This window comes from Monodon monoceros, unplaced genomic scaffold (genome assembly GCF_005190385.1).
Source record: "Monodon monoceros isolate NGI ecotype Baffin Bay Population unplaced genomic scaffold, NGI_Narwhal_1 Super_Scaffold_18, whole genome shotgun sequence".
Classification (NCBI taxonomy): Eukaryota; Metazoa; Chordata; class Mammalia; order Artiodactyla; family Monodontidae; genus Monodon; species Monodon monoceros.
In genome coordinates, this window is record NW_021703774.1 from 65075632 (window position 1) to 65091474 (window position 15843).

The window sequence follows — 15843 nt, forward strand, 5'->3', positions numbered from 1 at the left end:
ATACCAAACTGCTGCTTTCTAAAATGTTAAAAAAAAAAAAAAATCCAAAGCAATCTAAGTTTTTCCTGAAGTTTTTCTATTTCCCAACTTCTGCTATATATGGGACATTCAAAAAGCATATAAATATAGAATACATATTTAACTAAGAAGGTGATAGACAATAAACTGAAAATCTGGTCCCAATTTCCTTCTCCAACCTTATCTTGTACAGTACTCCCTGAAATCTAATAAACTCAAAAGATTTCCTTTATTTCCTTTCTTTCCCACCACATTCTTTCAGGTATACTTAACTTAGCAGTGAGGGTTCTTGTGTCTGTATTGCCCTTGATCTTTATTATTCTGTGCTGGGATTACCTTTCCACCTTACATGACTGAGCTCATACATTTTCTTTTTCTTTGAAGGCTTTATGATCATCTCTCTCCTGACCCACAAATCTCATGTCTCAAGTCTCATGTAGGAGATTTTCTTAAAAGTCTGCTATTACATTCAAAAAGTCAACCAAAATATGACAGAAATTTTATTAGCAAAATCACAGAGCCATAGGGCAGGACGAGACCTCAGAGATCATGCAGCCCATGCCCTCATTTGAAAAAATTGAGGCCTAGCTGGAACTTAAACCAAGCTCTGTCGATAACAATTTTATTCAAATCTACCAACAATCACCGCATCAAAATAAATGTTTCTGAAATCACCAAGAAAAATGACGGTGAGACCTCCAAAGTAGAAAATACAATTCACTCATGAAAGGCAATTTATCAAATTGCTAAGGGTGCTGGATTCTGCCCACTACCTAGATAGGTTTCTGGGAAGTCCCTAAATAAAAGGAAATCAATATCCATCAGCAACTTAACCAACATAATTATCTAACACGTCGTATTTGTCTATAACATAAAACTTCCCCTCTTTCCCTTGTGTACTTCTCATCTTTCTTTGGTGTGTGATCAGGAAGCATATGCTACCTGTAACATAACTCTGAATCATATAATATCAGGATGTTAAATACACAGGGAAAAAAATTTTTCATCAATCTTTATAGCCTCTAACCTATATGAATGATAGATAATTATATGAAAGACAGAACTAGGGATGACTGTAAATAAAGATGAGTATAATTATTTCAATATTATCAATAGGATCCTAAAATGCATTTGCATGAACAATTCTAACACAGTCACATACTAAAATGCTAATGTCAAAATAGGTATAGGCAATCTTATGTTAGGAATTATTCTTGTATGTTTTAAGTCATGAGTAGTGGAAACAGTCCTATAAATCTTTGAATCTATTATTTCCACAGCTCCTAGGATATATCTTGTTCATGAAAAGAATTGAGAATTGTTAAATGATTTTCTTTGCTCACAAAGAGGAAATAAATGTGTGGCTATATTGTGGGCAGTCAAAGAATGATCAAAGTACAACTAGATGACAACTTTCAGAATACAAAACTTTTCTAGAAAATAAAATCACTCCAATATAAAATAGTAGGTTAAAATTATAGTATAGTGGTTTTAAGCCACCAAACTTCAGGTGAGTATATACCTTAGCTATTTATTTATTTATTTACTTATGATCCAAGAGTAAGTTCAAAATCTAAAAAATAGCTGCTGTCTGCTACGCACATTAGTATTGCCAAAACTATGAACAGAAATCCAATTGATGGATTTCTTAAGTTTACTGGGGGTGGGGGTAGGGAGGAATGTTGGGACTGAAGACTATGCTTGGTCATTCAAGAGTAACTGGCTTTAAAAATTACTTCACATAAATACATTCAAATACTTCATATGTATGGCAAACAGGAAAATCAGTTCTATGACAGTTAAGAATAATGTTTGTTGGTTAACAGGACAGAATAATGTTTGGGTGATTGACACAGTGGTCTCTCTACTGTAATTTTATACTAAAACATCATAACAATGTTACTAAGGTTATACAGCAAAAGTATTGCCAAATGTAAGTTAGTGAATGCATTAATACTAATGGTGAGCCCAAGAACATGTACAGAGTTTCATATACACTTGAACAAAATAACATATCAGTAAATCCTCAGGATACGTTAATCAATGGGCAGGTACAATTTGATGGTTTAATGAAATAATACTGCTTCTTTAAATTATTGAGAAGAGATCAAGTTTGGGATTAACATATACACACTACTATATATACAATAAATAATCAGCAATGACCTACTGTATGGCAGAGGGAACTCTACTCAATATTCTGTAATAACCTATATGGGAAAAGAATCTGAAAAAGAGTGGATATCTGTATATGTATAACTGAATCACTTTGCTGTACACCTGAAACTAACACAACATTGTATCTCACCTATACTCCAAAATAAAATAAAAATTAAATTAAAAAAATTAGCCATTAATCTGACAGTGTAGCTAAATATTTCAGAACTAATTTCAGAGTAAATCTAATTAGTTTAGAAATTAATTAAGTTTCAATGAGACTAAATAATTAAAGGAATAACTATATCCTACCATTAGTTCATTAAAAGGAACACCAATCTGCCTCTTGTATAAACATATATTTAGAATAGTACTACTGTGAAGTAATACTAAAAGTCTCACATTTATTTTCTAGGCAGAACTTTTATATTAAACCTTTCTGAATAAATTTAAATAATTTCTGAGGTAGGAATGGAAGAGCTAAAAGAAATATTTTATATTTATTTAATACTTCTTTCTGACTACAATAATTCTTATAGCCTTTGCTATGGGAATTATCAAAGTTTTCATTTTTCAAATGTCATTTTTAATTTTCAAATTTTCTTATGGGGCTAAAGTTCATTAGTTTTACACAAAAGTTTTATAGAATGAGCATGTCTCAGGTAATACATAAATTTATGTACTTGAAAAGCAAAGAATTAGCACATACTAAAAGATTAAGGAGATATTCTTTTAATAAACTACAATTATTTGCTTCCTTTAATCAAGCTATTCTGACTTCATTTGTTGCCATTACTCTTAATTCTTTCTAAAAGTATAAACAGAAATTAGATTCTTAAGTAACATTTAATACTTCCTACCATATGAACTATGTGGTCTTTAGGACTTCTTATAATACAGTGCAATAATGTGGAATTTAAATGCAAAAGATTATATTCAACTTGTTGGTTTCTTATTGAAAATATTAACCCTCAGCTCATGAAACTCATAAAAATGGCCTTTTCATTACTCCTCTACAGAATAGCAAGCATATTAGTCTGTCAAATTTCTTCAGCTCCAGAAGTACTGGAGTAAGCTATGAAATATATAGATAATGGGTTCAATAATTTTGATAATGGGTTCAAAAATTTTGAGCTTGTCTCACAGCATAAAATGCAGAAAAGCAGAAAAAAATGTTCACTGATATTAAAAAAGTAGAGGAATAAGACAGTGATGGTTGAGCTCACTGTACTTTTCAAATTGTTTAAAACTTATGAAATAATTTTTAACCAGAATGCTTTGTCTTTATATTTATTAGCAAATAAAACTTAAAATCTAAGAAAATTCTAATACTTAAGAGAATACTTTTTAAAGTATTTAATAAACTATGTAACTTTTAAGTATTTAAGAAATTAACTTTTTAAATACAGAAATCTGGAAGGGTAAAGCATTATGTTCATGACCACAGAGAATCAGTTTTGAAGAACAAAATTCTTCACTCTTTGATACACTAGACTTACTTCTCCATAACTCTTGGTTAGAAAAGTAATAAGAGAATTACTGATGCTGTTAAGGGGGTGAGAGAGTTGTTTTCAAATGGGCTTACACAGCACGGGAATTCAGTACACAGGTTTGGAATAACTTGCAGCTGTTGCAGGGTGAATAGGCTTAAGGAAATCACTGGGAATATTGAAGGAGAATTACCAGAAGTACTTTAAAACATTTATACTATTGTGATAAGAAAAAATGTTTAATTAGATGCCTAAAATTGGTCTCTGTTTAATTCTGAATCAAATTTTTAGATGTCTCTCATCGTTACAAATTCCTGGGTATACATCCACAAACATGCTCAATTGTAACAAAGTGGCTCACTTACTATATGTCTTATGAGAAAACAATTTCCTTTAGTTTGATCCAGTTTTGGTTTAGTTCAATGTAATTCAAAATACGTTATAAATTTACTATATGCAAAACACCATGAGGGATAAAGAGTGAAAGACCCTCACTCTTCTCAAGAAACTTAGAGAAAATAGATATTATATATTATACAAAAATAATACAAAGAAACAGTATTACAGGAATTCAGTGGAATTTTCGGGATTTAATTGAGTGCTCAAATGCTGCTCTCTGAGGAAGAGCCTGATTTTGTCTGTAGGTATTTGTAGGTACCAGAGGTACATTATTCTTTCATCCAGGTAAAAACTGTTAGGAAAGTGTCTCAATCATCAAAATAAGATGTTAACCTTGTCATCTATTTGGTTTCTAAAGCATATGGAGTCACCCTGAATTAACAATACAGAATATTAGTACTCTAAGCTCTCACTATAAGTCTGGATAAGAGATATGATATTTAGAAGGTACGCTTAAGGGGCATGCTAGCCAACCACTCCTTTAGGCATTCCAAGTTCCAGGATCAAGCTGAATTCTGAAAAGGCTTGATTCACTTTTACTGAATTGTACATTATGAAAAGATGACAAATCAATGTCTACGGTTAATGTCCCCATCATATATCACTGTAGGTTTTGGTTCAGCTTCAAGACTCATCGCAATTACTTTAGAAAACTTAGCTCTAGAGCGTGCTGTCTAATGCAAATATACTGCAAACCATATATGCAAGCCACATGTAAACTTTCTAGTACACAGTAAAAAGAAATGGGTGAAATTAATTTTAATAATCTATTTTATTGAACCCAATATATCCAAAAATATTATCATGCAACATGTATGTAATCAATGTAAAAATTACTGAGATATTTTACTTTTTCTTCTTCAAGTTCTAAGTCTTCAAACTCTAGTGTGCAGTTTATACTTACAGCACATCTCCATTAGGACAAGTTACATTTGAAGACTAGTGGCTACTGTAGTGAACATAGTGCAGCTCTAGAAGATAAACTTCTTTGGGGAAATGGCCCTTTAAGCCTTCGTCTCCAACAAAAAACTACAGCTCCTATGCTTTCCGCCTTTATTCTGTAGGTTATTAGGGACAGAGCCATGACAACTCCACTTAGCAGTTCTTTGGTAGTGAAGAATGAGGGTTGGGGTACTGGGTCAGTAGGATATTTTAAACCCATATATTCAAAAGTGAAATAAACAAAATCGTGTACTAAACTTCTCCCCATCTATCTCCAAATGCTCTAACAGCACCTCCTTCCAACACAAGTGGCATGGCTGATAGTATAGAATAATGCCTCCTCAGAAGGAGAAGTGGAACTGGAGGTACTGAAACTCCTGAGTTTTGTTTAGTAAGGGTCATTTTTATGACCAAAATAAAGTTACAGTTAACATATAAATTTAGAGATTGTTTTAGATTTCTTTATATAATCTCTAATTAAGTAAAAATATTACTTTAAGCCCATTCTGGTTTAGAAACATTTCAACTTCTCTTAAATTTCGCAGAATAAAATAATACACCAGTTCATAGGGATATGTTAATTTATGGAATTCTACTGGTTTGCACGTTTTTAGAACTCCCTTTTAACATAATCTCATTAATAAAAAGGAGGTAGTACAATGCAGTGAAAAAAGCACTAGCCTGAAATGGAAGATGATTTGGCTTCTAGACTTTTGTCACATGAGTTGTGTGATGTTATATAATTCTCTGGATCTAAATTTCTTCATCTGTAAAATTAATGGGGCAAAAGTACATCCCTCAATCTCAAAAATCTTAATTGGAAACTATATATTTATTCAAGAATTTCAAAATGCTATATTATCTGAAGCAAATGGTATTTCCAATGTAACGCTGTAAAACTTTGTAAGAGTGAGATTAAATAACAAAGCCAAAATAAATGGCCAAGTTGTAAAAGGAACTTAATTCTGATTGCAGGTTTAATTCCTGTCCATTAGCTCCTGCTAGCTTTTCACCAATAAGTAAAAATAACACTTGACATTCTCTATGTGAGAGAGTTCATTAAATTCAGTTTAGTATTGAAATATTTTAAATTTGAGAGACAGGGATCACTAAGCTTCACTGATAAGATTCTGCTAATTGAACTTTAGGAACTTGAAGACTTATCACAATAAAGAAAGCAAAGAAAAAATGTACACAAATGTATAATCATCTAATATTAAATGCCTATTATTTTGATGAAAAGATAAGTCATGAAACTTCTATATTTCTATTCTGCTTCCCATGGATAATTTCAGTTCGAGGTAGGCAGATACTTAATGTGCTAGCAGTACAGTGTTGTAATGCAGAGAACAGGGGTGGTCCAGCACCTGTTTCTGTAACTGACTGAGTCCTTTGTTTTTTCAAAAAGATCAGGAATTTTTAAAAAATGTCTTGATGTCAGTGCACAATAGCATCTTTCAGAAATGTTTAAATGTTGACAGAGGAAGTAGGATTCCCTCCTACTCATACCAAATCATTTAAGCAGGAACAACCCATCTAATCAGTATAAGACAATGTAATTGCTTTCTTGAACATATTTATAAGGTAATAAAAAAATTTCTGAAGGGGGAGAGGATTAACACTAAATAATAAAATGGCTAATGCCATTATGGAACCTCAACTCAAAAGCAGAGTAAAATCCTAATATAAATATCTAGACATTCTTACCGTCATCTAGGCACATGTCCTCCTTGCTACTTGATCTCTATTTTCCACAGTCTACTCAAAACCCCTGCCCTAGATGAATATTATTCTCACAGTTAGGTAACAGAGCCTTAAGAATCCTTGAAAGACAAAATGAAATGGGGTTTCATTTTGGAGATATCGGCCAAATGAAATTCTAATTAGTAAAACTGGGTTTATATATAAATGCTTATCTTCTACAGATGTATGTATAATCTTTGTTGCAATAATATAAAGACATGTATGTATTCTTTAAAATAAATGAAACCCACAAATACGTTTCAACAATTTTGTTAAACTAGCGGGTTATGGATGATTTCTCCCGGTTTTTCAAATTTCTGAGCATTGAGATAGTCCTTTTGAAATTGAAATAACATTTTAAATTGATCGCATAGTTATCTATTAATGGCTGAGGCCATTTGGTAAGAGTTCCGTAGAAATATGAAAACCTCATAAAGAGTATAAAAAAATGTTGCTTCTAACCAAAGAATTTATAAACAATAATTTTAAAAAAGCTCTAAGCTCCAAAGTTTAAGAACTTTAAAATTAAACCTCTTCTATATCATTTATATGGCTTAAGAAAGGTATTTCACTCAGTTCTAAAAACCAGATCTACCAATTTTAGAATTTCCAATCAAATCTGCGTTAGTAGCTTTCATGAATCACAACAAGAACTTAAAACTAAAATTATTTAATTTAAAATGATTCTTTCAAACCATTTCTTAATAACAAAACATCATTACACACACTCTTTCTCAAACTTTTAAAAAGGAATTAAAAGGGGCTTTAAGTGCTAACAATTAGCAAATGATTCATATTGGATACCATGTTTTGACACCAGTTCCTAAAATAGGTTTGTTATTATAAAAGCTTTTGCAACCATTTGCAAGAAGGGGAAATAATAAAGGACTTGAGTTTTGCAGAAGTAGGGACTTTATAAAAGCAATCCAGCTCCAATTTTGTTTGACATAGTGTTAGAACAGGGAATAAAATGCAAATACCAGAATTCTTTAACTACAAAGGACATGCATATTTTTTTAGTAAAAGACATGTTTGGGTATTAGAGACAATTTATTTCAATCTGGCATAGGGTTTGACAGCTTAAGAGTATGAGGAACAAGCAAAAGATGATGGTTGTATTACGTATGGAACAGATATTTTAAACCTTAGATGATTAATTAACTATGGTTGAAAAACAAGCAACAATTGGACTTCCCTTACATTGTCCACTACACACTGGCATGCAATTAAATGCCTGTCAAATGATATGAACTGATGTAGGATTCCTGGCACTTATCTGAATCAGATTTAATACCTTACAAGGGAAATAAAGAGAACGCTTGAGGAAGAATGTTAAATGCAAACAAAAGTCTTTCTATTAGGCAATATCTTTTGTTGTTTTATAAGGTCCAATTTGAAAGATTCGGGCTTTTCAGAAGTTCAATGAAAGAATAAACTTGTTTTACCGTGGCATCATTTTTTAGAAGTTTACTTTGAAAATAAAGCTTCCACTAAACCAGTTACAAATTTTTCTAATCTATATAGGTCAGAATAGACACATAGTCATATTCATTTTAGTAAGGACAGGCCCAGTTATAAGGTTATAAGTTATACAGATATAACTATAAGTAAAAATTTTTTAAAAGGTGATTGAAACAGAATTTTATCTCTAATTCACTTCACTCATGAAGAAACAGTTGTTTTACTCCTTCAGGTCAAACAGATAAGGAAAATGAAAAAGCAAAAGAAAAGCCAAAAATCATTAGGCACTTCCTGGGTAGACTAACACCACCTCAGAAAAAATGTAATGGGCATCACTATCCACCTAGAAAAACAAAAAACAACCCACTAGAAATGTGGTGTAGTCAGACTAAGAAATATTTCTTTTTTTAAAAAAAGATGCAAAAGAAAACATCTCTGCTTTCATCTTAAACAATTCTTGCTGTTAAATAGGAAATGCTTTCATAGCAGCTTTTAGAGTCAAGTCTATATAATAAAGGTTTGTGCTGGTTTTCACCCTTGATAACCAAAAGGCATTGTTGAAAAGAAACTCCTAAATAGTCTCGTTCAAAAGTGATTTCGCTCATTAAATGGGGAAAGGGGAGAGGGGAGGGATGATTAGGATCAATTAAAAGAGAAGACAAAATAATCATGTTTTGACCTTATCTAAAGCAAGATCTGAAGGTAGTTTCATTTGTAGCAAGAAATATATTCCTACAAAGATATTGCACAAAGGGGAAAAAAAGGTAGAATTATGTAAGTTTCAGTAATAGATTCTGGACTCTGACTTATATAGTTACCTAGTTTCAGAGGGTCTTACATTATGTGGAAAAGAAATTTCAATGGGAAATAACATTCTCATTTCTCACAAAAAATAAATTTAATCCCTCATAATTTCCCTACCAATAACTCATTTGAGAAATAATTTATTGCATGAAAGTACTACTATAAAAGTACATTAAAAGGTTAAGCTCACAACTTACGTATGTATACAGTCTTGAAAATATTATAAGGATTCAGGGCACAGTTAGTTGAATAGGAAAAAGAGATGAAGCTGTCACTTGTACACAGGGATAATCTCATTCCTATCTACAAAAAGGCTCCCGCTCTCACTTTTTCAAAGTGTGTATTATGTAAGTTCCACAGGTGGTGATTTTGAGTGATGAAGATCCTCAAATAATACTAAAACCGAAAAAAAAAATGTTTCAATAAATACACTTCAGCTGGCTGAAGTATCTTCATCATCAAAAAAGATAAAATTCTGAACAAAAACCACTATGGAAGAATGATTCATCATATCACATCACAAGAAATTCTCTGATGCAGAAGGTGACTCGGGGTACATTAATTTATCTTACCTGCAAATGAAATCTGGAAATGCTGGACTTGAAATATACCAACAATATAGATCACTATTGAGAAGATGACAACGGTTTCCCCTCAACCAGGCCTCAAAAGCAGTCAGGAGGAAAAAACCCAGTCACATTTTAGAGTATTTAGATTTTTTAAATGACCCATACAATTTGAGAGGAAAACTCTTATGAGAGCCTATAAGACATATCTTAAGAGACAAAAGGGGAATGGAGATGAAAATTGGTTGAGAAAAAAATGTGATATAAAGCTTGAAGGACTTGGCAGGGACTTAAGAGATAAATGGATACATAGAAGAAATTCTAAATTGTGTGTAAAAGGAAAGTAGAAGACACTGAGATGGTAGAAGGTTGTGCAAGGAAGCTGCTTTCACAGATTTCTCTTCATTCTAAGGGAGGTATGGATGTCCATTTCTCTAGAACAGTTAAGACCTATTGCTCTTTACATGCTCATTTTTCTTACGCATCAGAGTTGAAAAATATCAAGGGTACGAGTCCAGCTGAGGAGAAGGGAAACTATACACCTGAAAATTAAAGTTCAGATAAGCACACTTCGGCCATCAAAATACGGTAAAACCAAGTTTTATTTCAATCTGCTAAATTGAAAGCATACAATGACCTAAACACATCCCTTTAAACTCCTTTTCTTGCAAAAAAGAAATGATGGTATAAATGGGGAATTTCTGACGTTTGAACAAAGTAACATAGAGTGGAACCTTAGGAAACCTTCATTTAACTTTCTTTTAAACTTTAGGTTTTTTTTTATTAACCCCTGAAACTATTCAATGTCACCAATGCCATAAAACAAGAAACCTTGGCCAACATTCATCAACAAAGCTACTTTTTAAAATGGCAGTCCTTTCTCCTTGTCCAACCTTACTACCTTCTACCAGATGGCTTCTTCCCATTCTCTCTTCTGGAAGAAAAATCAAATAAAAATTACACCAAAAGAGGATTCAGTATGAGGATAAGCTATACGAAACTGTCACTAAAGAGTAGCGCACATTTCCAGTCGTTTCGTCACCTGTAGAGTCATCAATAACCAGCCTTCTAGCTGCCTGAACAGCTCAGCCAACTCCTGAAGGAAAGTGGGGTGGAGAAAGGTCCTCGGTATAGGTTGTCAGTGTTGGTGCTCCAAGGGGTCCTGATCTTCTCAATGTTTTTGAGGATTACATCATGCAAGGTGGCATACTGGTTCCATTCGTGGAGCCGGATCTGGCACATACTCTGGTACTCGTTTTCGTCAACCTCGGCTACAGTGAGGCAATAATCTTCCACCTGGGGGTATTTCACTATCTTGGATACCAACTTGGCCTGGGTGTTGTAATAGGTGGAGAAACGGCGTAGATAGGAGGCTGCTGTGCTCTCCACGGTCCACAGCTGGTCCGCGGTATCTTCCTGGATAGACACTCCAAAGTTGTTGCCGTCCTCCGCCTTTGGGAGAAGCAGCTGCACCCACATCCACAGGGTGTTGCATTTCTCTCTCAGCAGCTCGATCTCGGGTTTTACGTGCTGAATCAGCTCCACCAGATGCTGGTTGCTTCGCAGAAGCTGCCTCTCGCCGCCTGGCATTGCTAGTACTTTGATGAAGGACTGGGTCTGCAGAGGCTGCGGATCCCGGTTGGGCCCATCCCGCGCAGTGTCTGGGGCGACGGGGGTCTCTGGGGCTGGCACCGAACGTATTCTGGATAGGTCTTGCAGGCGGAGCTCCTGAACCCGACTATCCAGCTCTGACAGCTTCTGAGGGAAGAAGGTGGACACCAGATAGATCCTCGGCCTCCTGGGCAATGCGGGCCCGAAATGAATCTACTTTCCCCTGCACGTCCTGCTCTAGCTTCAGCGGGGAAGCCATGACCTCCAGGGGCGTCGAGTGTTGGAGGAGACACGGCCTGAGTTTCTCCCTCCTCCGCAGGCTAGGTTTGCGCTTCTGCCGCCACCACCAACTCCCAACAGACCAAGGCCCTGCCAGGGCGAAAAGACGTCCCGGAGGTCCCTGCGGGCCGGCACGCGGAAAGCGGGAGCCACACGCTGACCACGCCCTCCAGACGGCGCCCTGGCCAAGAGGACGGCAGACAGGCTTCGTGGGACCAGCCTAGGCTTCGAGTGCCTAGCCGCTAGAGCACCAAAGACCACGTGTCGGGGGACCCAGCTGGATCTAGTTATCTGAGCTGCGCCTCCCCTACCTACTGGCCTGGCTGGCGGGAAGCCACTTTCAAGAACATCGTTAAACTTAAGCTGTGAAGACCAGTCAATGACAAGTCGGTGCTCTTTACATAGGAGCTCAAGGAAATCCACAATCCCTGGATCCAGAATACACGATCTCTTTTGAAAGGCGTCTCACAAAATGGGCTCTCCAGAACAAGGCTCACTTATGGAGAGCCTCAAGTCACACCTTTACAGGTAACTTGGGCCTATCCATGCTTTCCCCTTAGAAAGTCAGAAGTGAGTTCACTTCACTATTGTATTTTAATCAAGTTAGTAGACTTCTGAGATCGTCTATGGCTTACTTCATACAATTTTTAGTTTAAATTACATATGTTAAGTTATATGACTCTTCTTAAAATTCATCTTTTGGGGAATAATTAACAATTGAATCTGGACTGTAAATTAAAGTAACACAGTCAAACTTCCTGAATTTGATAAGTGTATGGTTGTTACAGAGGTTATGTCCTTGTTTTTAGGAAGTACACACTACAGTATTAAGGGATAAAGTGACATGATATATTTAATCTATTCTCAGATGGTTCAGAAAAAGTGTGTGTGTGTGTGTGTGTGTGTGTGTGTGTGTGTGTAGAGAATGAGAATGCTAAATCATGTGGAGAAATGGTAAAAATTGATGAATCTGTATAAAGGGTGTATGAGAATTCAGTATTATTCTTCTAACTTCTCTGTAAGTTCAAACTTATTTCAAAATAAAAAATGAAACAACTACCTTTTCCTTAAAAGTTTCCGGAATCATAGAGACAAATTCTGTAAACTTCTAAACTTTCACCCTATTTATTTATATTCATTTTCCTTTCCCTGAAATATTTTCCTTTTGTTCTCTGCAGTACCACAGAGTAAAATCCAAGCCTTTGACTTTTATTCTAAAATTACTAAAGTTTAGTTAAAAAAAGGATTTTTCTAATGATGCTATAGTATGGTTTCAAATGTAATTGTCACCTCAGTCAGACTGTAAACTCCTTCAGGGCAGGGGCCAAGTCTTAATTCAGTTCTTTTGCAGCTAGCGTGGAGCAGGTGCTCAATACACGTCTGATGAAATGATCCTGACTTAGTAAGATTTTAGCTAACTATAACTTCACAAAATCTAGAACTGAAAGGAAAAAACAATCAACAAGACAAACATGTTACAGGTTGGGTTCCCCAGCAAGCAGAGAAGTTGCTTACAGGAGGTTTATTAGGGAGTCCTCTTAAGATAAACACCTGTGGAAAGAAAGAGACAGAACAGGGAGAAGTTGGACTTCGATGCAATCTCAAGGCCTCAACTGACCCCATGGGGAACCGGGAAATGCCCTTCAGAGTTGTCCTGAGGTGGGGTCAAAGCAGTTCCTGAAGAGGGCTCTTTGGTAGCAAGACTTTTAGCAATTGGGAGATAAAAACTTTAGTTCTGAGGAGGGATCTGGGAAGCTCATCATAGCTTCAACTACACATGTAAGATATTAAGATACCTATACTAACAAACTAGCAATTAAGTTGTTCAGCCCCAGTCAGGAGTTGAAAATTCAAAGATGGTTTCTGTGTTCAGATCAATTCAAGCCTCTCAGGAATGACAAAGAAGACTGTGGTGACAGTAATTATATGTTCAGAGGTGGGGCAGGGGAGATAAAGGCGTGTATGTATGTGAGAGAGGTAATGGGGAATTACTGGTAAGTTGGATCTTAAGATATAAGGGAAGTGGCAGGAAATGAGGCAGGAGAAGTAAGCAAGGACCAGCTCATGGAGGCAGGGCCCTGTTTGCCATGCTTTAGGAACCTGGATTTAATAAAAGCCAATGAAGGACATTTAGGCAGGGAAAAAATACGCACAGATGTATGATTTCAAAGGTGGAGGTGAATTTGAAGAAGAAACTAAAGGAAGAGAGACTGTGCCATAATCCAAATGAGAAAGTATGCCTCATTTTAAGTGGTGGTGATGGGGCTGAAAGAGAAGCATCAAGAATATCTTAGGGAAAAAAAAAAGAATATCTTAGAAGTAAAATTAACAGTATGTAGTGATTGTTTTAGATGTGGAGAGATGAGAAAAGGCAGAATTCAATACTACGTAATTTTTGGGGGGGAGCTTAGGTAAATAATTTCTATTTATACTTATATTAAACCTTTCCTAAGAGGTGAATTAGATATACATTTTTACACACACATATTTACATTCAACTTACGGGAATTTAGATAGGGCTATCAAACAGAAAAGAAAAAGCAAGTCTTAAAACATGACCACAATTTCCCATATGTTGATTTTCTTCATAACTTTGGCTATAAAAGATTACGATGGCGCCAGCATGGAAATTCCCTTTTATACTAAAAACATCCTCAGTGGTATATATGGTTTAACAAATGGTTACTCTGTTTTCAAATAGAAAACATTTCTAGTTGCTCTTTTAAAGAAGTAGGAAAGTTTCTTTCTACTTATTATGACAGTGAATAGCCATTTATATGAAATTATTTTCTTTAGTTGTCTAATGATAAATTTAAATCCTTTGGGGGATTAAGCTGCTCTTTTTTCTAGTGGGACCTAAGAGTTTTATTTTTTCGTAATGCTTCCTGTCCTTGTTAATGAGATAGCAGTTGGTAGGAAAGTAACAGCTCCTAATTTTTCTACCCCCATCAACCATCAGCAATCAGTGGTTGTTTTTAAAAATTATTTACTAAACTTGCATGCCTTGATTTGACCCATGAAATTAACACTGAGTGCTAACAGGTGGAGGAAGGCCAGGGACAGCTGTGTAGAGTATTGTCTTGTTCAGGTCAGTTTCTCCTTTCTCCACAGCCCAGCAGGGTTCATTATGTACTCATGCCAATAACTGACACCCCACTCTTCTTTTAGGAATGCCTACAGATTTATGGATTGGCTTATCCTTTAAATATCCTCCAACTCTGAAACTATGCCCTGTGAAGAAGGGATTCTGTGGTCCTGCGTATGGGTTCCATTTACAGAACTATTCTAAGCAACTGTTGTGTCAACTATTGGAGATAACCTGTAAGCTTGAGATATGGATTGAAATTTAAACATTCAAAATAAGCTGTTTTTCCCACTGATTTCTTTCTATCTATAAAAGTTAGGAGAAATATTATCAATGGTGCTAAATCTAGATAATCTTAAGGCTCTGGTGGATGGTAATATTTATCCCCTTATATTTATAAAATTTTTCATCTCTGGGTTGCAGTGGATCTTATGTTATGTAGACCCCCAAATGAGCAATTTCTAGGGCTGACAAATATATCACGTCCTCTTCCTTCATTCTTCCTCCTAGATTGCTGCACATAAAGGTACAGAAATAAACGATGTGGAGGTATTCACTGCAGTGCCCTTTTGTCAGAATCAGCTTCCACATGTAACACGAGCATGGCTCTAAATGAAGAGGAGTTGGCAATATAGCATTGTGGTTAAAGTTACGAAGTTAGTCATGTTCAAATCCTAGCTTTGCTACTTACTACCCATGTGACCCTGGCTAAGTTATCTAATCTCTCTGTGCTTTATTTTCTTCATCTATAAAATGAGCATTATAATAATATTTATAAAAGTTGTTCGGAGGATTAAATTAGTTAATGCATGTAGAGAGTTTAGCACAGTGCCTCAAACATATTAATTGCTCAGTAAGTGTTAGCTATTATTGAAGGAGAGTCTATCAACAGTCCAAAATCTCCCTTCACTCTTTGAAATGGAGTAGAACTGTGTATTCTAGACAAACCAAGATACAATTTTCTTGTTCACTATCTTGTTACTTAGCAGTAGTGACTAATTGTACTACACAGTTGAATATAAGTATCTTTTTTTAATGGCTTGAATTTCTGAGATCATCAGTATTTAGAGGCCATATCACAGAGGGCATAGGTGAAGCAAGCACAAAGTTTTACTGGCTACCTTGGCTGAAAAGTGCATTTCTGAATAGAACCCCTTCTGGCAAAAGCCATGTCTTCATCAACTTCACATTATTTTATCTTACAAATTACATAATTGGGATAGTTTGGAAACAATGATGTCTACTGTCAAGGGTCCTTAAGATCACTGATTTTTAACAAAAAACCCAC

General features: G+C 35.3%; 1 protein-coding gene and 1 pseudogene across 2 annotated transcripts in view; both read right to left on the bottom strand.

Moving 5' to 3' along the window:
* Nucleotides 1-15843, bottom strand: part of ATF6 (activating transcription factor 6) — a 220208-nt gene that overhangs the window by 68769 nt on the left and 135596 nt on the right. The gene's annotated exons all lie outside the window — the stretch shown is intronic.
* LOC114898442 lies at nucleotides 10293-11553 on the bottom strand (annotated as a pseudogene).